General features: G+C 39.8%; 1 pseudogene; it reads left to right on the top strand.

The window, feature by feature from the left end:
- The first annotated feature begins 777 nt into the window (after positions 1–777).
- LOC100346110 (cytochrome b-c1 complex subunit 2, mitochondrial pseudogene) overlaps positions 778–21656 on the top strand; it is a 180873-nt pseudogene continuing 159994 nt past the window's right edge.

Genomic DNA, 21656 nt, shown 5'->3' with positions numbered 1-21656 from the left:
TCTGCATTCTCCACTGACTTTGAGTCTGGCTGGTAGGGGATGGGCACCCACATGGGAATGTGAGCTCCTCCCAGACTCACAACATATTACAGACTCTGGGGCTCAAACCGCCAAGGCGGAGTACACACACACAGATGGCTGTGTGAGCATCTCTGCTCTCTCCATGGATGGGACAGGATAGAGGTGCGGAGTGGATCCTCTGAACACCATGATTCTGGGAGTCTTGAGTGCTGAGACTATGGGAACTCTGTGACTGCCAGATTGGTAGTGTGTAGCTGGGTCTCTGGGCAATCATTGTGTATGTCCTCAGAGTCTCAGAGATCCCTGATTGCCTGGGGTAGGTCATTGCAATGGGATCAATGCTCAAACTGAAGAATGCACAGATCCTTTGTGCAGTTCATGTGGCAGTGCTGGTGAGTGTTGCACACACTGTGGGCTAACACTGGGCATTGATTAGTTGGAATACAGGAAGTGAAAGTATGATTGCACCAATAGATGTGATCATAACCTCCTCCTCCCTGCTGACAATAGAGAAGACCTACCATGCCCAACTCGGTTGTCACACTGGATACTCATTCCAATGTGTAGTACTGACCACAGGTTCTTGGTCTCACCCAGCACACATGCCTGAGTATTCATTGAAAAATTAGACAATCCACTAAACCACAGAGGCATAGTTCAAATATAAAAACCATCAGAGGGAAAAACTAGCAGGTATTTCTACAAATGTCTGAAAATAAATGCACAAATTCAAGAACCAAGAATAAGAAAGACAACATGATTCCCCCAAAGAGATACAACATTTCAATATTAGACTGTGAAGACAAAGACATTGATGGTATGCCTGAAAAAGAACTTAAAAGATTGATCATAGGAGTATTCAGAAACAATGAGAATCAAATTCACGAGTTAATAAAATCCATATGTGATGTGGAAGAAAAATTTTCCAGGTAAATTGACATTTTGAAGATAAATCAAACTAAAATATTTGAAATGCAGAATTAAATATGTCAAATAAAAATACTGTGGAAATTCTTAACAACAGATTTGGTGAGGGAGAAGAAAGAATATCTGGGCTAGAAGACAAAATTTTGGAAATGTCTCAGTCAGATAAAAAAAAAGAAATTAGAAAAATTAAAAATAATGTTGGAGATTCATGGAATGCTATACACAGATACAACATATGGATCTCAGGAGTTCCTGACAATGTGTAAAGAGAGAATGGATTAAAAGGCCTCTTCAGTGAAATAATTACAGAAAACCTCCACAATTTGGAGAAGGAAAGGGACATCCAAGTGCAGAAATCACATAGAACTCCTAATGGACATGGCCAGAAAAGATTTTCACCACAACACATTATAGTCAAACTATCAACAGTAAAACATAGAGAAAAGATTCCAAATTGTGCATGAGAGCAATGACAGAATACTTTCAGAGGATATCCAATTAGACTCACAATTGATTTCTCATCAGAAACCTTACAGGCTAAGAAAGCATGAAGAGACATAGTCCAAGTCTTAAGAGAGAGAAAAAAAAAAACTTTCAACCAAGAATATTGTACCTTACAAATATCTCATTTATGAATGAAGGTGAAATAAAGACTCTCCATAACAGAAATTGAAAGAATTTTTCATCACTTGTCCAGCCATTTAAGTGAAGCTAAAGGATATGCTACACACAGAAACACATAAAAATAGTCATCAATATGAAAGAACATGAAGGTAGAAAATCTCTCAAGAAAAACAAAAAGGAGGGGCCCGCACCATGGTTCACTTGGTTAATCCTCCACCTCTGGCGCCAGCATCCGATATGAGTGCTGGGTTCTAGTCCTGGTTGCTCCTCACCCAGTCCAGCTCTCTACTGTGGTCTGGGAGGGCAATGGGGGATGGTCCAAGTGCTTGGACCCCTGTGCCTGCATGGGAGACCAAGAGGAAGCACCTGGCTCTTGGCTTTGGGTCAGCACAGGGCTGGCTGTGGTGGCCATTTGGGGAGTGAAACAACAAGGAAGACCTTTCTCTCTGTCTCTTCCTCTCACTGTCTGCAACTCTACCTGTCAAAAAAAAGAAATCCAAAGCAAACAATGAATACTTATGGAAAAATGGCAGGGTCAAGCCGTTACTTATAAATAGGAACCTTGAATGTAAATGGCTTAAACTTTCCAATTAAAAAATACAGACTGACTGAATGGATTAAAAAATAAGACCCATCTATTTGCTGCCTAGAAGAAACACACCTTACTAACAAATATAAAGGCAGACTGAAAGTGAAAGGATGGAAAAGATGTTCCATGCTAATGGAAAGCAAAAATGAGCAGGTACAGCCATCCTTATATCAGACAAAATAGACTTTTAACTTAAAAACTGTTAAAAAGAGACAAAGAAAGGCATTATGTAAAGCTTAAGGAATCAATTAAATACTATAGTAAATGTATATGTACCCAATTACAGAAGGCCTTGCTATTAAAAAGACATATTAATGTATCTAAATGGAGACATAAACTCCAACACAATAGTAATAGGGGACTTCAACACACCAATTCCTTCAATGAACAAATTAACTAGACAGAAAATCAACAAAAAACAACAGAAGTAATCTAAACTATACACCAAATGTACCTGATATCTACAGAACCTCTCATTACATGGTTGTAGAATATACATTCTTTTAATCAATGCATGGAATTTTCTCTACAATAGACCACATGCTTGGCCCTAAAGCTTCCCTCAGAAAATTCAAAAAGAGTGCATACAAACCATGCATTTTTCCTGACCACAGTGGAATGAGCTGGAAATTAGCAGCTCAAGAATCTTGAGAACATATGCAAACACATGGAGATTGAACAACATGCTCCTAAATGAACAGTGGGTCATAGAGGAAATCAAAAGGGAAATAAGTGGGGGAGAGGCAAGATGGCGGAATAGGAAGGGAGCACACTGATAGTCCAGGGAGAGATAGTTTAATAAAAGTGGAGATACTGCAGGTTCAAGGAAGAGTAGGGGAGGAAACAGCAGAAGAAACTCTTCCAGAACGCGTGATTCACAGCGGACCTGTGTGGAGAGCGTGGGAGCCCACAGTTCGGGACACCAGCGGCAGACTCAACACACCAGCGCTGGAACGCAAGGTGAGCCGAACCTCAATAGCCCGAGACACCGGCAGGCAAGCAGAGAGAGGAGACTAGAGGGAACGACCCCCGGGGGGGGAAAGTTCACCAGGCTAACTGGAAGAGAGAGAGAGAGAGAAAAAAAAAAAAAGGTGACTGGTACGGACACGGGTTTCTCTCTCTCTGCTCACCTCTCAAGGGCGAGCAAGACAAAGAGCAGGCGCCATCTTGGACATACGTCATAAGCAGAGCGACCTCAGGTCTGCACCGGCCCTGAGCCTAGCAGAAAACCCTGACTCTGGGCGGGGCGAATTAACAGGAGATTAGGACCTAGTAAATTTGTGGTGCTACTGAACTGAGACTGTGAAAAAAAGAGACGGTGGGGGAGAGAACTCACGGAATTCACCTGAGTACTCTCCAGAGACACTACAATTCCGTAACTTTGGCAACCCAGTGGGAGACTGAAGGAGAATTTGAACCCACTCTGAGGGCCAAACAGATTCCCTGTGTGGTCCTTGGGAAAGAGCTTCCGATCTCTGGCTCCTGTGGGTATATCATTTGCCTGCTAACTACCTCCAACTTCGTTCAGCTGTGCGGAATTACTTCCCTTTTGAATCAAAAAAAGAAAGAGAGAGAAAGAGAGATTTACCACTCCTAACCTGGGAGTGTCACCTTTGGGACACCAAACAGAGCTCTCAGGCCACACCCATCTCAAGCCCTAAGGCTCCATCAAAAACAGATAGTCCACTTAATCTAGAGTCATAGTATAACAAGAAAAAGCACCACAGTGAAGAAACCAAATATCTCCAATATGCCAAATAACAAATGCAAAAACCGAGGTAATAAAAACAAGGAAGTCACCATGACGCCCTCAAATGAAAAAGACACCCCAATTCAAGATTATGAAGATGATGACATAGAAGAAATGCAAGAAGCAGATCTCAAAAAATTGATAAGAACATTAAGAAGTTCTCAAAAACAAATTCTTGAACTACATAAAGCCTTAATGGACAAGATAGAAAATCTCTCTCGTGAAAATGAAATATTAAGGAGGAATCAAAATGAAACGAAACAATTAGTACAACAGGAAACTGTGATAGTGACTGAAGTGAAGAATTCAATAGATCAAATGAAAAACACAATAGAGAGCCTTACAAACAGAATGGGTGAAGCAGAAGAGAGAATATCGGACTTAGAAGAGAGAGAACAGGAAAGGATACAGTCAGATCAAAGAAAAGAAGAGGAAATTAGAAATCTAAAACATATTGTCAGGAATCTTCAGGATACTATTAAAAAAACCAACATTCGGGTTCTAGGAGTTCCTGAAGGCATGGAGAGGGAGAAAGGATTAGAAGGCCTTTTTAGTGAGATATTAGCAGAAAATTTCCCAGGTTTGGAGAAGGACAGAGAAATCCTAGTACAGGAAGCTCACAGAACCCCTAATAAACACGACCAAAAGAGATCCTCACCACGACACGTTGTAATTAAACTCTCCACAGTGAAACATAAAGAAAAGATCCTAAAATGTGCAAGAGACAAATGTCAGATTACTTTCAGAGGATCGCCAATCAGACTCACTGCTGACTTCTCATCAGAAACTCTACAAGCTAGAAGGGAATGGCGAGATATAGCCCAGGTACTAAGAGAGAAAAACTGCCAGCCCAGAATATTATATCCTGCAAAGCTATCATTTGTGAATGAAGGTGAAATAAAGACGTTTCATAACAAACAGAAATTGAAAGAATTTGTCGCCACTCGTCCAGCCCTGCAACAGATGCTTAAAGATGTGTTACACACAGAAACAAAGAAACACGGTCATCAGTATGAAAGAAGATAAAGGAAGGAAACCTCACAGCAAAAGATCACAGGGAATTCAAAGCATATATTAGAACTTATCTTTGGCAAATGGCAGGGCAAAGTTACCACTTTTCATTAGTCACATTGAACGTTAATGGCCTGAACTGTCCAGTTAAAAGACACCGATTGGGATTTGCTTTTTAACCTGATGCAATTTTAAATGATGCTTAATTTTGTTTTTAAATTTCAAATCCTAGCTCTTACCCATACATGGAACAACAATTAAATTGTACATGTAATTCGCCACTTTGCTACACTAACATTGTTCCAGGGGTACTTATGATGTACTTTTGAATTTTCTGTACATGCAATAATGACATTTGCTAGCAGTTTTATGTCTTCCTTCCCAATATGTATGCATTTTGTATCCTTTCTTTGTGTTACTGCACTGTCTAGTAATTCCACCATAATATTCAAAAGTAGTGGTGAGAAAAAGACACTTCCGCCTTTCCCCAACTTAAGGGAAAACTGTCCAATTTCACTATTAAAGTTGGTTTTGGTAGATATTCTTTATCTAGATGAGGAATTTCTCTTCTGTTTCTTGTTTGCTCAGTTTTTTTATGCCAAATATCTTTTACAAAAGTTGATGTAACCATTTAACATTTTTGCAGTTTGTGTAGTATGTCCAATTTATTGATTTTTTAAAATGCTGACAGCCTTGCTTACGTGGGATAAATACCACTTGCTTGTACTACATAAAATTGTTGGATTTTACCTATTATTTAAAAAAAAGAGAGATTTCTAAAGGCAACCCAGAGGAATCCTTAATCCAGTTCTTCATTAGAAGAGATGTGCAATTCGGGACATGCTCAAGCTGACTTACCTCAAACGGTAGAGTTAGAAACATACCAGGGGATTCCAATTCAATCCCATCAAGGTGGCATGTACCAATGCCATCTCACTAGTCCCAGTGATCAATTTCTGTGCACAATTGATCATAATGATAGGACTAAGAACCAAAGGGATCACATAAACAAGAATAGTGTCTGCAAATACTAGCTGATAGAATCAAAAAGGGAGAGAATGATCCAACATGGGAAGTGAGATACACAGCAGACCCATAGAATGGCAGATGTCCTAAACAGCACTCTGGCCTCAGAATCAGCCCTTAAGGCATGCGGATCCAGCTGAAAAGCCCATGAGAGTATTTCAGGCATGGAAAGCCAAGACACTCTGGGGAAAAAAAAAATGAAAGATCTCCACGAGTGAGATCCCAGTGGAAAGAACGGGTCATCAAAGAAGGAGGTACCTTTCTCTGAAGGGAGGAGAGAACTTCCACTTTGACCATGGCCTTGTCTAAATATTATCAGAGTCAGTGAACTCAGGGGGCTTCCATAGCCTTGGAAACTCATGACAAGAGCCTAGGGTGATTACTGATGCCATAAACAAGAGTGTCAATTTGTTAAGTCAACAACAGGAGTCACTGTGTACTTACTCCTCATGTAGGATCTTTGTCCTTAGTGGGCTGTACATTGAGATTTAATGCTATAACTAGTACTCAAATAGTATTTTTCACTTTATGTTTCTGTGTGGGAGCAAACTGTTGAAATCTTTACTTAATGTATGCTAAACTGATCTTCTGTATATAAAGAGAATCGAAAATGAATCTTGATGTGAATGGAAGGGGAAAGGGAGTGGGAAAGGGGAGGGTTGCGGGTGGGAGGGACGTTATGGGGGGCAAGCCATTGTAATCCATAAGCTGTACTTTGGAAATTTATATTCATTAAATAAAAGTTTAAAAAAAAAAAAAAAAGGGAAATAAATAAAATCTTTGGAAATAAATTAAGATTTCAGTACAGTATATCAATATTTAAGGTAGAGAGCAAAAACAGTATTAAGAGGGAAGTTTAGGACCAGGATTATGGCATAGTGGGTTAAGGCACCACAGCCAGAGTCCCATAGGCATGCTGGTTCAAGTCCTGGCTGCTCAATATCTAATCCAGTTCCCTGCTAATATGCCTGGGGAAACAGGAGAAGATGGTCTAAGTACTTTGGCCCCTGTGCCCATGTGGGAGATCTGGATGATGGTCCTGGCTCCTGGTTTTGGTCTGGCCCAGCTCTAGACATTGCAGATATTTGGGGAGTGAACCACTGGATGGAAGACTTCTCTCTGCCTCTACTTCTCCTTTTCTGTAACTCTGCCTTTCAAATAAATAAACAAATATTAAAAAGAGGGAAGCTTACAGTAACTGGTGCCTACATAAAAAAATTGGAAAGACATCAAATAAATGAGCAACCAGTGCATCTCCAAGGACCTAGAAAACAACAAACCTAAGGGACCAGCACTGTGGTGCAGCTGGTTAATGCCCTGGCCTGAAGCACTGGCATCCCTTATGGACACCGGTTGAAGACCCGGCTGCTCCACTTCTGATCCAGCTCTCTGCTATGGCCTGGGAAAGCAGTAGAAGATGGCCCAAGTTCTTGGGCCCCTGCATCCATGTGGGAGACCTGGAAGAATCTCCTGGCTCCTGGCTTCAGATCGGTACAGTTCCGGCTGTTTCCATCAATTGGGGAGTGAATCAGCAGATGGAAGACCTCTCTCTCTCTCTCTCTCTCTCTCCCTGTCTATCTCTGCCTCTCCTCTCACTGTGTAACTCTAATGTTCAAATAAATAAATAAATCTTTAAAAAAAAAAAAAAAACAAACCAAACCCAAAAATAATCTGAGGAAATGAAGAAAGAAATAGTTAAATTAGAGAAGAAATGTACCAAACTAGAAACCAAAACAATACAAAAGATCAGTGAAATGAACAACTATTTTTTGAAAAAATAAACAAACTTGAAACACCACTGTCCTAACCAAAAAGAAAAAATAAAAAAGAGGATAAGACCCAAATTAACAAAACCAGAGATGGAAAAGGAGATATAACAACATATACCACAGGAAAAAAAAAAGACCTATCAAGAATTACTACAAAGAGTTGTATGCCAACAAATTGGAAAATCTAGAAGAAATGAATAGATTTCTGGACACATGCAATCTACAAAAATTGAGTCATAAACACACAGAAAAATCTAAGCAAACCAATAACCAAGACTGAGATTGAATCAGTAATGAACACATTCCAAACACAGAAAAGCCCAGGGGTGGATGGGTTCACTGTTGAGTTCTAACAGACTTTTAAAGAAGAATTAATTCCAATTTATCTCAAGCTATTCAAAACAATTGAAAGGTAGGAAATAATCCTAAACTCCTACTCCGTCTATGAGCCAGCACTTTAATTCCTAAACCAGAAAAAAAAAAAAAAAGCAACAGAAAGGAGATCTATAGGCCAATATCTTTGATGAGCACAGATGCAAAAATCCTTAACAAAATAGTAACCATTTGAATCCAGCAACATATCAGAAAGATCATTCACCTGGACCAAGTGGGATTTATCCCTGATATGCAAGGATGGTTCAACATATATAAATAAATGTGACACATCACTTTAAGAAATTGAAGAATAAATCTGTATGATTATCTCAATAGATTCAGAGGAAGCATTTGAAAAAATGCAACATCCTTCCATGATAAAAACAGGAACATGTGAATAGATTAAGAAGTTGATAGACTTGTTAATCAAAGCAATTATAATTTAAAAAGTCAATGATGCACTCTGAAAAAGTCTCAAAAAGAAAATGCTGATTACCTTTAAAGAAACTGTTATTGTTGCTTTTAGACTTTTCAATAGTGTTCTGGATGAAAGATGCTTATGGAATAATATATTAAAATTGGTAATAAAAGGAACTTTACATGAGGGATTTTATAGCTTGATAACCTAGTATCTAAACCTGAGATGCTGTTAAATGTACTCGCAATCCTGATTTAACTACCTAGAGTAAGGACAGAGGATGAATTTGAGAGTGCAAATAATGGAGAACATGCTAAAGTTCTGGCAAATCTATGCATATCTAATGGACCACATTGACATTGTTGAGCATGAGAACATCATAGGGAGAGAGCATTTGGCCTACTGGTTCAGATATCCTTGAGGGTCCGGCACTGTGGTGCAATGGGTTAATGCCTTGGCCTGAAGTACCAGCATCCCATATGGGCACGGGTTTGAGACCCAGCTGCTCCAGTTCCTATCCAGCTCTCTGTTATGCCCTGGGAAAGTAGTAGAGAATGGCCCAAGTCCTTGGGCCCCTGCACCTGCATGGGAGACTGGGAAGAAGCTCCTGGCTTCTGGCTTTGGATCTGCACAGTTCTGGCCGCTGTGGTCAATTGGGGAGTGAACCATCGGATGGAGGACCTCTCTTTCTCTGTCTCTGCCTCTCCTCTCTCTATGTATTTCTGACTTTCAAATAAATAAATAAATCTTTTAAAAAAAGAAGCCGGCGCCGCGGCTCACAGGCTAATCCTCCGCCTATGGTGCCTGCATCCTGGTTTCTAGTCCCAGTTGGGGCGCCGGATTCTGTCCCAGTTGCTCCTCTTCGAGTCCAGCTCTCTGCTGTGGCCCGGGAAGGCAGTGGAGGATGGCTCAAGTCCTTGGTCCCTGCACCCACCTGGGAGACCAGGAGGAAGCATGGGAAGACCTGGCTCCTGGCTTCAGATCAGCGCAGTGTGCTGGCTGCAACGCGCCGGCTGCAGCGGTCACTTAGGGTGTAAACCAACGGAAAAAGGAAGACCTTTCTCTCTGTCTCTCTGTCTCTCTCATTGTCTAACTCTGCCTGTCAAAAAAAAAAAAAAAAAAAAAAGATATCCTTGAATTGTATTGGAATACCTGAGTTCAATCCACAGTGCCACTCCTGATCCATATGCCTTTGCAGACCCTGGGAAGCAAGAGTGATAGCTCACACAGTTGGCCTCCTGCCATTCATATGAGAGATCTGGATTATGTTCCAAGCTCCTGGCCATGTGGGTATTTGAGGAGTTCAGTAGATAGGAGAGTGGGCTCTCTCTCTCTCTCTCTCTCTCTCTCTCTTTCTCTGTCTGTCTCCCTCTCATCCTCTCAATTTTAAAAAACAGTAAAATGGTAAAAAAATTGAATAATAGTGAATTTTGATAAGGTTTCTAATTCACTTTTTAAATATTTTTCTTTAAATTTATTTGAAAGAGTTACAGAGAGAGAGGGAATGATGGGGGTGGGGGGAGAGAGAGGGAGGGAAAGAGAGATTGTCTTTCTACTTACTCTCCAGATGGCAGCAATGGCCAGGGCTGGTCCAGGCCAAAGTCAGTATCCAGAAGCTTCATCCATTCTTCCATGTGGGTGTCAGGGGCCCAAACACTTAGACCGTCCTCTGTGGCTTTTTCCAGGCCATTAGCAGGGAGCTGAACTAGAACTGGAGTAGCTGGTACAGGAACGAGTGCCCATATGAGATACTAGCATCATGGTAGCTGCTTCACCCTCTACACTACAACAATGGCCCCAATAAGATTTTTTTTTTAATTCTGGAAATAAAAATTTCATTTAATAGTGAAAGGTAGAAAAAGATATATTATTAAGCACAAAATAAAATAGCAGAATAACTTCTAATATATTTGAGAGGAAGAAATGTACATATGCTAAACTCATCCAGGGAGAGGGACATGGTGATGGAGAAGAGAAGGGAGGAAATGGCTAGGACAAGGAAGAGGAAAATACCAATAATATTTTGCTAAGAAAGTCCTCTTTAAACAAGTCTATAATAAAAGTAATAAAATAAAAAACAGTAAAACCTGTATCAAAAGCAAGCTTTATAAACACTATAGACAAAGGGCCTGCATTGTGTTTCAGCAGGGTTAAGCTACAACTTCTTTGCTGGCATCCAACATCAGAGCACCAGTTGGAGTCTAGCTTTTCCACTTCTGATCCAGCTACCTGCTAATAAGTCTGGGGAAGCAACAGAATACAGTCCAAAGAAAATGGGCTCCTGGCTCCTGACTTATCAAAAAACCTGGGCAACTGCACACACATGAGAGACCTAGATGGAGTTCCAGCCCACTGGCTTAACCCTGACCCAGTGTGGCAGTTATGGCCATTTGGGGAGTAATAGGCAGTTGGAATATATCTGTATATTTCCTTCTCTCTTGGACACTCTACTTTTTTAAAAAAAGAAATATAGATGAGCAGTGAAAATTTAAAAATGAAAAATAGATCATGTACTTAAGTCTCTCTAAATATATATAGACCATAATTGAAAAACCAAGAATTCTGGAACCTAGGAGAGAAGCCAGAACTATATTAAAGTAAATGGGATGGCTGAGGGTGGGAGTGAGGTTATGAGGGAAAAAGCCACAACAATGCAAAAGTTGTACTTTGTAAATTTACATTTATTAAATAAAAAAAGAAAAAAGAAAAGAAAAAAAGTAAATGGTTTGGGATTTTAACACTTGCCGAAATCTGAGAGATTTAAAAACATCACAGGTAGGAATATGAAATTCAGTTCAGGGCCAGGTGTTACCAAGCAGCTGCTTAAACCATAGTTTGTGATGCCCACATTCTATATCAGAGTGCCTGGGTTCAAGTCATGCCTCTGCTTCCTATCCAGCTTTTTGCTAATGTACCTGGGAGGCAGCAGATGATCCAAGTACTCGTGTTCCTGCCACCCACATGGGAAACCTGAATGGAATTCACAGCTTTTTGTTTCAGCCTGGCCCAGCTTCAGCTCTTGCAGGCATTTGGGGAGTGTACCAGCAAATGGAAGACTCGCTCTTTCTCTCTCTCTCTCTTTCACTCTCTCTCTCTCCTTTCTCTCTCTAACCTCTCAGGTAAATAAACAAATCTTTAAAAAAAAGAACTGAAGTTCAGACTAATATAACTTAACATGTACTTAGTAGCTGATAAACAAATAGCTATTCTTTGAGCGAATCATATGGAATAATTTCTCTTCCACACACACACACACACACACACACATACACTTGACTGGGGGTAGGCCTTGTGCAAACAAAGTCTATTTGCTTCAAAAACTATCACTATCATATAGATAATACCTTTTATGTCAAATTGCAAAAACTAACACATCTATGTCCGAGTACCAGAAAAGAGTGGCCTGTATATTGGGAGTACAAATAAGGGATCACACATGACTTTTCAATAAATTTTTTTATCATCTGTTAAATATTTATCCCATCTTTCCCTCTCTCCCCCCACACTCTACCTGCTACCAAACTGTTCCTTAATTGTCCCTTCTGGCCATTCCCTGCCCCTTCTCAAAGGCTGTGCTTTAGACTACTGGTCAGCACTACTCTCAGGGTTGCACCACCAGCCTTGGTATTATGGTGAATGTGATTCTCCATATTATTAGGTTTGGAATTGAAAATGGGAAGGGGAGTGTTTGGTTTCCATTGTTTTTATCCTGCTTACAGAATTTCCTTTTTCATTTTTCTTCTTCTTAAAAAAACTTGTTTTATTGCCAGTGAATTCTATGTCTTTTTGGAAGGAGGAGAAAGGGTTGGCACCTTGAAGCTTTCCTTTTGACAGGGCATAAACCAGAGACATTCTGACTGCTCTGGGATTCTCTGTGATGGGGTGATATGGATGCAGCTCAGGAAGCATTCCCACAGAGATCCTTATAGGCTATCAAGACAGTGTATCTGATTGCAAATCAACTACCCAACTGCTAGAACTAAAATAATTGGCTGGGGATTAATCTATTCTTGTGGCTGATGCCAATAAGCAAGTGTGTTTTTACACAATTTATTTATGGAACACATATTGATTTCACTAGGGCTGCATGGCCAGCCACTGCAAAGAGGAAATAAACAATTTCTTTCAGTGCTTTTAGGAATCTACCACCATAAAAGAGGCAGTATATTTTGAAGTGAATATCACTGTGTACTAATAAAGTAATGAACAGTGCAATAAAGAATACTAGATGAAATCTTTCTGGAAACCAAGCTATCATATGTGTTGATTTACATGTGAACAATGTAATCTGCACCATCTGAATTGAAAGGAAGAATGCACAGGTACAGTCAATCACTTACATTATACAAATAATGTTGAGAATAATTACAATGGTGTTATGTGTTGGTACAACAGTGAGAATCATTTATATCCCTTAATTAATAAGAGTGATATTATTGGAAATAAAAGGGACAAATTACATGTTAGAAGAAAACACTTTTATATAAACACTCACACACACATCACTTTTATATATATATATAAATATAAACACACAGTTTATAATGTGTACGCTAAAGTAAGTAAAAAATGTTAGTATCAGGATTCAAACAGAAAGTATTGTATGTGCCTGGTTCGCCTTAATCAGGTGCAAATTTGAAACTCCTAACAAAAAAAGAGAATTATATTTAAATATATAAATTGATTTTATCATCTGCAACTAAACATCTTCAAATATGAATTATTTTAACTGATTTTACAAATAATAAAATAAAAATAGTATATTTGGGAAATATTCCAATACTGCAGAGGGCGGATATGCAAAAATAAATGAAATGTGGTGACTGATAATGTGTTAAGGAGTACCAAGAGGCTCTTTTGGCCCTGCAAATACATGTATACTCATCCTGGGGAGATATGGAAAACTGAGGTATCCAAAATATTAATAACTTATATGACATTTTGATTACGTAAAGTAGTTGTTAGTCTTTATGGTCTCTATCAATTAAGGTCATATAGAATTTCAGGAGACAAATGTCATATGAATATAAGATTTTGGTTAAATAAGGAAATTACTGGGAAAAGACTATGGTTGAGGTAGTTGAAAACTTATGAAGGCATTATTCACTTTTGCTTCGTGTTTATAACAATTTGAGTCTGGAAACTATGTCATAGTATTTATTGTTATTAAATGATCAGAGTAGCCACTAAATAACTGCTCTTGACACCAAAGTCTTTTAATACCTGATCCATAGATGTTTTGATTGTTAGAGTTGGCAAGATATCGCATATAAAAAAGTAGTAATCTTCTCACAGCTAAGCCAAGTTATATTTTCTATACTGTAGTTCTGTAATACCTAATAAATTTGAAAATAAATAAACTCTATAAAACCAACATTCCATTTGCTGTTTATTTACTTTAGAAACACTTGTATACTTGAATGTAAGGACAAAAATTTATTACAATAGTGATTAATACTGAAAAAATCAGAAACATTCTAACTTCCAATAATTAGAAAAACTATGGTATATGTTTGGTGGAGTAACATATAATTATAATGATGACCTAAATCTATGAATTAGGTCACTGTTTACCATGATACTTAGGTTTTAAAACCAACATTGAGTGAAAATTTGTAATATGCCATTATGATATGAACAACCATAAAGACTACACTCTCCAAATAATTTGTTCATGGAGATACATACATGGTCAAACATACACTGAAAGGACACACATGGAATGTATTTTGCAGGTCGAGTATTGCTTAGATGAAAAACTTGAGGTCAGAAGTGTTCTGGCATTCAGATTTTTTTTTTTTTTTTTACAGGCACAGTTAGACAGTGAGAGCGAGAGACAGAGAGAAAGTTCTTCCTTCCATTGGTTCACCCCCCAAATGGCTGCCACGGCTGGTGCAATGTGCCAATCCAAAACCAGGAGCCAGGTACTTCCTCCTGGTCTCCCATGTGGGTGCAGGGCCCAAGTACTTGGGCCATCCTCCACTGCCTTCCCGGGCCGCAGCAGAGAGCTGGACTGAAAGAGGAGCAACTGGGACAGAACCAGTGCCCCAACTGAGACTAGAACCTGGAGTGCAGGCGCCTTAGGCGGAGGATTAGCCTAGTGAGCCGCAGCACCAGCCATGGAATTCATATTTTTTAAGATTTTAAAATATTTGCTTAAGCATTATGAGACATTTTCTATATGAGATCCAAAGTTAAATATAAATCTACTTATGTTTCACATATACATTAAACATATAGCCTGATGGATGATTTTATATAGCAATTGTAGACATTATGTACACATATGTATTTTTTCTTGAAAAGAGTGATATTAATATCACAGGGTTTAATGTACATCTTAATTTCTCATTCATCATATCACCTAATCCTCTGAAAATTCTTGGATGTTATATGCTTTTATTTTCTTTAATTGCATAAGAAGTAAACATGAAAAAAGAGTTTAAATTTTAAAAAATAAAAAGTGAAAATTTCAAGTAAATAAAAATCAAATACTCTTAGTCATTACTTATATGTGAAGAAGTTAGTAGACTGCTAGCTTTTGAATATTATTGTACAATATTTTCAAATAATTGATAACAGTAAAAATTACAGTACTATGGAACTGTCAATGTAAATATAAAATTTATACATACTACCATAAATTATAGTAATAGTAAAATATCTGAAAAGCAAAGTAAAATAGAAAATGGCATTAAATTTTGTGGAAATGACAATTCAAGCTTGTCATTTGGGAAGAAGTTAAAAAAAATTATCAGGTAATATCCCGGTGTTTCATATTATTTACTAAAATTCTGATCTTTAGCATTGTTCTCTTCCATCTGTAATTGGGATTTCCTATATAAAAGAATTGAACTTCAAACATTGTTAGAAAGATAAACAATGAAATGTTACTGTATAATTGTGCAAAACAAAGCTAAAGTATGTACATCCAAGAGAAAGAGAAGGGATATGTTTCAAAGCTATTGCTTGTATACTGGCATTTTCCCACTTGCATGACTCAAACACTTGGCAATGCCCTAAGCAGCAAGAAGTATTTCTGGTGGTAGTACTCAAGATTCCATTATTAGTGAAAAAAATACATATCACCATAAAGCTGTTGGGGCTATGTTCCTTGTCCTGTAATTCTCAGGCAAAACAAAAGGATGAATATTAAAGGGAGATAAAAGTGATGTGTGTGGCCATGTGGCCGGCGCCGCAGCTCACTAGGCTAATCCTCTGCCTGTGGGCTGGCACACTGGGTTCTAGTCCCTGTCAGGGCACCGGATTCTGTCACAGTTGCTCCTCTTCCTGTCCAGCTCTCTGCTGTGGCCCGGGAGTGCAGTGGAGGATGCCCCTGCACCCACATGGACGACCAGGAGAAGCACCTGACTCCTGGCTTTGGATCAGTGTGTTGCGCCAGCCACCGCGCACTGGCCCCAGTGGCCATTGGGGGGGTGAAACAACAGAAAAGGAAGACCTTTCTCTCTGTCTCTTTCTCTCTCTCACTGTCCACTCTGCCTGTCAAAAAAAAAAAAAAAAGTGATGTGTGTGTTTGTGTGTGTGTGTGTGTGTGTGTGTGAGTGTTTAGGAAGGTGGAAATGGTGTTTTTTAAAAGATTATTTATGTGAAAGAGTTACACACACACACACACACACACACACAGAAAGAGAGAGAGAGAAACATCTCCCATCTGTTATCTCACTCTTCACTCCCCAAATTACCTCAATACCTCAATGGTTGGGCCTGGGCCAGGCTGAAGGGAAGAACCAAGAACTCCCTCAGGTTTTCCTGTGTGGGTAACAGAGGCCTACGCACTTGGGTCATCGTCTGCTGCTTTTCAGGAGCATTAACAGGGATCTGGATTGGAAATGGCACATCTGGGACTGAAACTCATACTCAAATGGGATGGTAGTGGCTTCACTGCCTCACAACTATACCCCTGAGAAATGATATTTTGAGTAAGGAGTGAGTATTCATTAGTTTTTTCCAGATCTAGTGGGCACTGCTGGTAATTAAATATACTTGAGAGCTTACATCTGAGATGACAGTGTTAAATTAATCATACGATTGAGTTATCTGGGGTTTCTGTTTTAAGATTTATTTATTTGCTTGAAATTCAGAGAAAGTGGGGTGAGGAGGATAAAGAAATATAGAGAAAGGTATCTTCCATCCATGTGTTTAGTCTCCAGATGGTCCCAAAAGCCAAGGCTGGACCAAGTTGAAACCAGAAGCCAGGAGCTTCTTCTGGTTCTCCCACATGGGTAACAGGGGCTGAAGCACTTGGGTCATCTTCTACTACTTTCCCCAGACCATTGACAGGGAGCTGAGCTGGAATGAAAATGGAGCAACTGGGACTTGAACTGGTGCCCATATGGGATGCCAGCTTTGCAGGTGACAGCTTTACCCACTATGCTAAAACCCCAGACTCAGAACCAAACTTAAAACCATAATTGATGAAAATACTGTTTTGACAGGGTTAGTAGTTAGTGTTGGCACAATCATTTATTGTGTCTGTGTTGCTTGGGAATCTGTGCTTGACTCTCCTGCTGAAGTAACATCATCACTTAGATAAAGTTTGCTGACACAAAACATTTATTTTAATCTGACATTATTGGCACAAATGTATGGGAAGCTGCATTGTCACAGATGGTTACTTCTGTCTTAAACCCCATTCGTTCTTGGAAACATTTATCATATTTAGCATCTCAATAAAATTTTCTATCATTGCTAAATTATAGAGAATATAATCAAACAAAACATCAATGATTTTCCATAGAATAAGACTATTTTTCCAACATTCACTTTTTATCATAAAAGTATATCAAAATATGGGGCTAGCCTATGGCTTATTGGGTAAAGCTGCTGTCTGCAGTGTTGGCATCCCATATTGGTACTGGTTTTAGTTCCAGCTGCTCCACTTCCAATCCAGCTCTCTGCTATGGCCTGGGAAGGCAGGGGAAAATGGCCCAAGAGAAGCTGCATCAGAGACCCAGAAGAAGTTCCTGACTACAGGCTTTGGATTGGCCCAGCTCCAGCCCTTATGGCCATTTGGGGTGTGAACCAGAGGATATAAGACATCTCTCTCTCTCTCTCTCTCTCTCTCTCTCTCTCTCTCTCTCTCTCCCTGTCTCTCTCTCTGCCTCTCTGTAACTCTGCCTTTCAAATAAATAAATAAATCTTCAAAAAATGTATAGAGAAAAATTACGCATAAAATATATCAATTGTATATTTTTAAATGTTCATATGGGCTTTCTAAAAAAAAGTTTATTTTCTTGAAAGGTGCAGTGATGGGGCAGGGGGCAGGAGAGAAAGAAAGAAAGAGAGAATGAGAGAAATCCTCCATCCTCTGGCTCACTCTCAAAATGTTTGCTATAGCTGGGGCTGGGCCAGGCTGAAGCCAAGTGGCTGGAGCTTTAGAGGTCTCCCACGTGAGTGGCAGCAGATCAAGCCCTTGGACCATCTTCTACTGCATTCTCAGGCTTGTTAACATATAGCTGGAAAGAAGTGGAGCAGCCAGGAGACAAACCAACGTCTTTATGGGATGCTGAAGTTGCAGGCAGATTGTTAACCCAGTATGCCACAATGCTGGCCCCAAGGGACCCAATCACTTGAGTCACCACCTCTGTCTCCCATTGTCTGCATTGACAGGAAGCTTAAGGCAGGAACCTTAGCCAGGAATCAAACCCTGATACTCCAATTTGAAACATGGGTGGTTTACTGACTAGGCTACCCACCCACTCTAACTTTTGTAGTTTTCAATTCCTAAGGCTATTTTACAACAAACTTGATCCCTGGAAATGTGTTGTTTACCTCATAAACTTATCTTGTCTCTTCATGAAATGGTGATGCCTGTCATTTAGTTAGAGGTGAGAGAACCCTTATTTTGTGAGACTTGAAGTTAACTGTCACATGAATCTGTTGGACATTAACTCATGTTAATCCTAAGTTCAGATGTTGTAGCACATTGAAATTTAAAGTTTTGTTCAAATAAATTAGTATATTGACAGATTAATAGGTTAAGTAATATTGTTATTGCACAAATATGTGCATCCAAGCAATTTTCTTTCTTTTTTTTAAAATTTTTGACAGGCAGAGTGGACAGTGAGAGAGAGAGAGACAGAGAGAGAGAGAGAGAGAGAGAGAGAGAGAGAGAGAAAGGTCTTCCTTTTGCCATTGGTTCACCCACCAATGGCCGCCGCATCATGTTGATCTGAAGGCAGGAGCCAGGTGCTTTTCCTGGTCTCCTATGGGGTGCAGGGCCCAAGTACTCGGGCCATCCTCCACTGTACTCCCTGGCCACAGCAGCGAGCTGGCCTGGAAGAGGGGCAACCTGGACAGAATCCAGCGCCCTGACCGGGACTAGATCCCGGTGTGCCGGCGCCGCAAGACGGAGGATTAGCCTATTGAGCCACGGCGCCGGCCAATTTTCTTTCAACATACCACAAATTTGATTAGTTGAGGAACAGATGTAAGCATCTTGAAGTCCAGAACAAAGAGGAGTTTTGTTAATTTATACATTTTTCATAGAACTTGAGATTAAACAATTTTTTAAAAAATCAGTATTCTTGGCCGGCGCCGCGGCTCACTAGGCTAATCCTCTGCCTAGCGGCGCCGGCACACCCGGTTCTAGTCCCGGTCGGGGCGCCGGATTCTGTCCCGGTTGCCCCTCTTCCAGGCCAGCCCTCTGCTGTGGCCAGGGAGTGCAGTGGAGGATGGCCCAGGTGCTTGGGCCCTGCACCCCATGGGAGACCAGGAAAAGCACCTGGCTCCTGGCTCCTGCCATCGGATCAGCGCGGTGCGCCGGCTGCAGCGTGCTGGCCGTGGCAGCCATTGGAGGGTGAACCAACGGCAAAGGAAGACCTTTCTCTCTGTCTCTCTCTCTCACTGTCCACTCTGCCTGTCAAAAAAACAAACAAACAAAAAAAACAAACAAACAAAAAAATCAGTATTCTTGTAGTCACTGAATGTTATTTTAAATAAATTGTTTTAGTATTTGTTCTCTATCTCCATCATAAAATATTCATGAAACTGATTTTCCAGTGGTGTGCACAAAGTCAACCTGAGTTTTATATATTCATACATGCTTTGGGTGACAGTTTGTGAATCAATATTCTCTACCATTGGGCCCTAATTCATTTTTACCAACACATTTTGCTCTTCCACACTTGGCACTGCTGTCTTCACTACAGTTGCTTGAACTTGTCTAAAGGCCATTCCTTACCCTGGCCTAAGAAATCACTGTTACTCACAGAGCAAATAGGTGGTATCAGCCAGCGCTGCGGCTCACTAGGCTAATCCTCTGACTTGCGGTGCCGGCACACTGGGTTCTAGTCCCTCCAGCTCTCTGCTGTGGCCAGGGAAGGCAGTGGAGGATGGCCCAAATGCTTGGGCCCTGCACCCCATGGGAGACCAGGAGAAGCACTTGGCTCCTGCCTTCAGATCAGCGCGGTGCTCCGGGTGCAGCGCGCCGGCCGCGGCGGCCATTGGAGGGTGAACCAACGGCAAAGGAAGACCTTTCTCTCTGTCTCTCTCTCTCTCTCTCACTGTCCACTCTGCCTGTCAAAAAAAAAAAAAAAAATAGGTGGTATCTACTTCTTACTCCAATTCTACATCTGATGCATAAGCCTCTTTTTAGATAGGAAAGCATTGCAGAGTGACCCAACATAAAATCACCTCCCATCTTCCTGACCTTCTCACACGTTCCTGATTTCTTTACTTCCCCAGATGTGTTTGATCCATCCATATTCTGTTTCACATGTTGACAGCCACTATACCACCTGGAAGCAGAAAATGGAAAACAGAAGTGTAATAATGAGAGCTTCATTAATCTCTAACGAAAGGTGAAAGAAATTTGAGGGTAATATTCAGTATTGATAGGGAAGACCAAACCATTGCACATTTTTTTAAAAAAATGCATTATCCAATGCCATGAACATCTCACATTTTCCATTTAGTGCTCTCCACTGCAATTTTGAAAATTCTAACATGAGAGAAATAGGAGTGATAGGAAAGAAATACTCTGATTTCCTCTCTGTATCTACAAAGCAGCCAAGTATAAACCACATGAAATTTGGGTATAATCAAACTCACAAGTCAAGTGGAAAATATACAATGTTTAAACAGGTTTTTACTGAGAGGCAGAAGCAAGCATACAGTAAATAAAAAAAATCCTAAAAAAAATTGGGAGAGCCATATGGTTAGTTGAATTCTGTTTTGATTTGTTTTCTGTTGTTGTTAGCAAGACCTGTGAAATACCCCCAACCGTACTAGCATCTGCCATTTAGTGACACTCATTTCTTTTTGGATGATACAATGCAGTACCTATATGTTAGAGTCATGTCAGTTTTTTTTTTTTTCATTATGTGATAAAAGATAAAATAATATTCTGTTAATCATATTGAAGATCCAATTTTGGGCAATTAGAGAAAAACTAATAAACTCACCCAGAAGTTTTCTGTGTTTTCTTTCTTCAGTATTTTCAACTTCTTATCCATTTATCAACTCACTTCAGTCTGCCCTTAGTCTCAGTTTTTATTAGAATCACCAATGACTTACCTCCTTGTCTCTAAGTTTGCCGGGAATATTCCAGTACTCTTTTCAATTTACCTTTCAGTAACACTCCACATTTTAAAATAATCCACCCATAAAATATTCTCCCCCCACACATCATTTTCCTGTTCCCCTGACATCCATCATTATTTTTTTAGCTTCTCGTTTGGAAATGTTACTCCATTCATGTTCATTAGACATTGGATTTACTCAATGTTTATTCTTTGGTTCCTTTCTTTTTCATTCTGTAACTTCTCCTTAATGAATTGCATCTCCATGCTTCAATTTATACCATATCCCATCATCTCACACATTTTCAAGCACCAATCTACAACTTGTTGAACTTCACTTTCAATCTAGAGTACTGAATACTGAATTCTTCCCTCACTCCCAAACCTATGAAAAGTATCTCTATAGGAATAAACCTTTACACATCCATACCTAACACCTTGCATTCTGTGTATCACTTTATTTCCTAATATTAATTTGTAAATTTTTCCAAACCCATCTATTGACCGGCATCTTGCTATCATCATTTTAAGATAAACTGTCATCCACTCCAAACTATGTTAGCACTGTCCTTTAAAGGCCTTTGACCATGTTTACTTTTTTCTC

Source organism: Oryctolagus cuniculus, chromosome 10 (assembly GCF_964237555.1).
Source record: "Oryctolagus cuniculus chromosome 10, mOryCun1.1, whole genome shotgun sequence".
Lineage (NCBI taxonomy): Eukaryota > Metazoa > Chordata > Mammalia > Lagomorpha > Leporidae > Oryctolagus > Oryctolagus cuniculus.
This window is presented reverse-complemented; position numbering and strand designations above follow the sequence as displayed.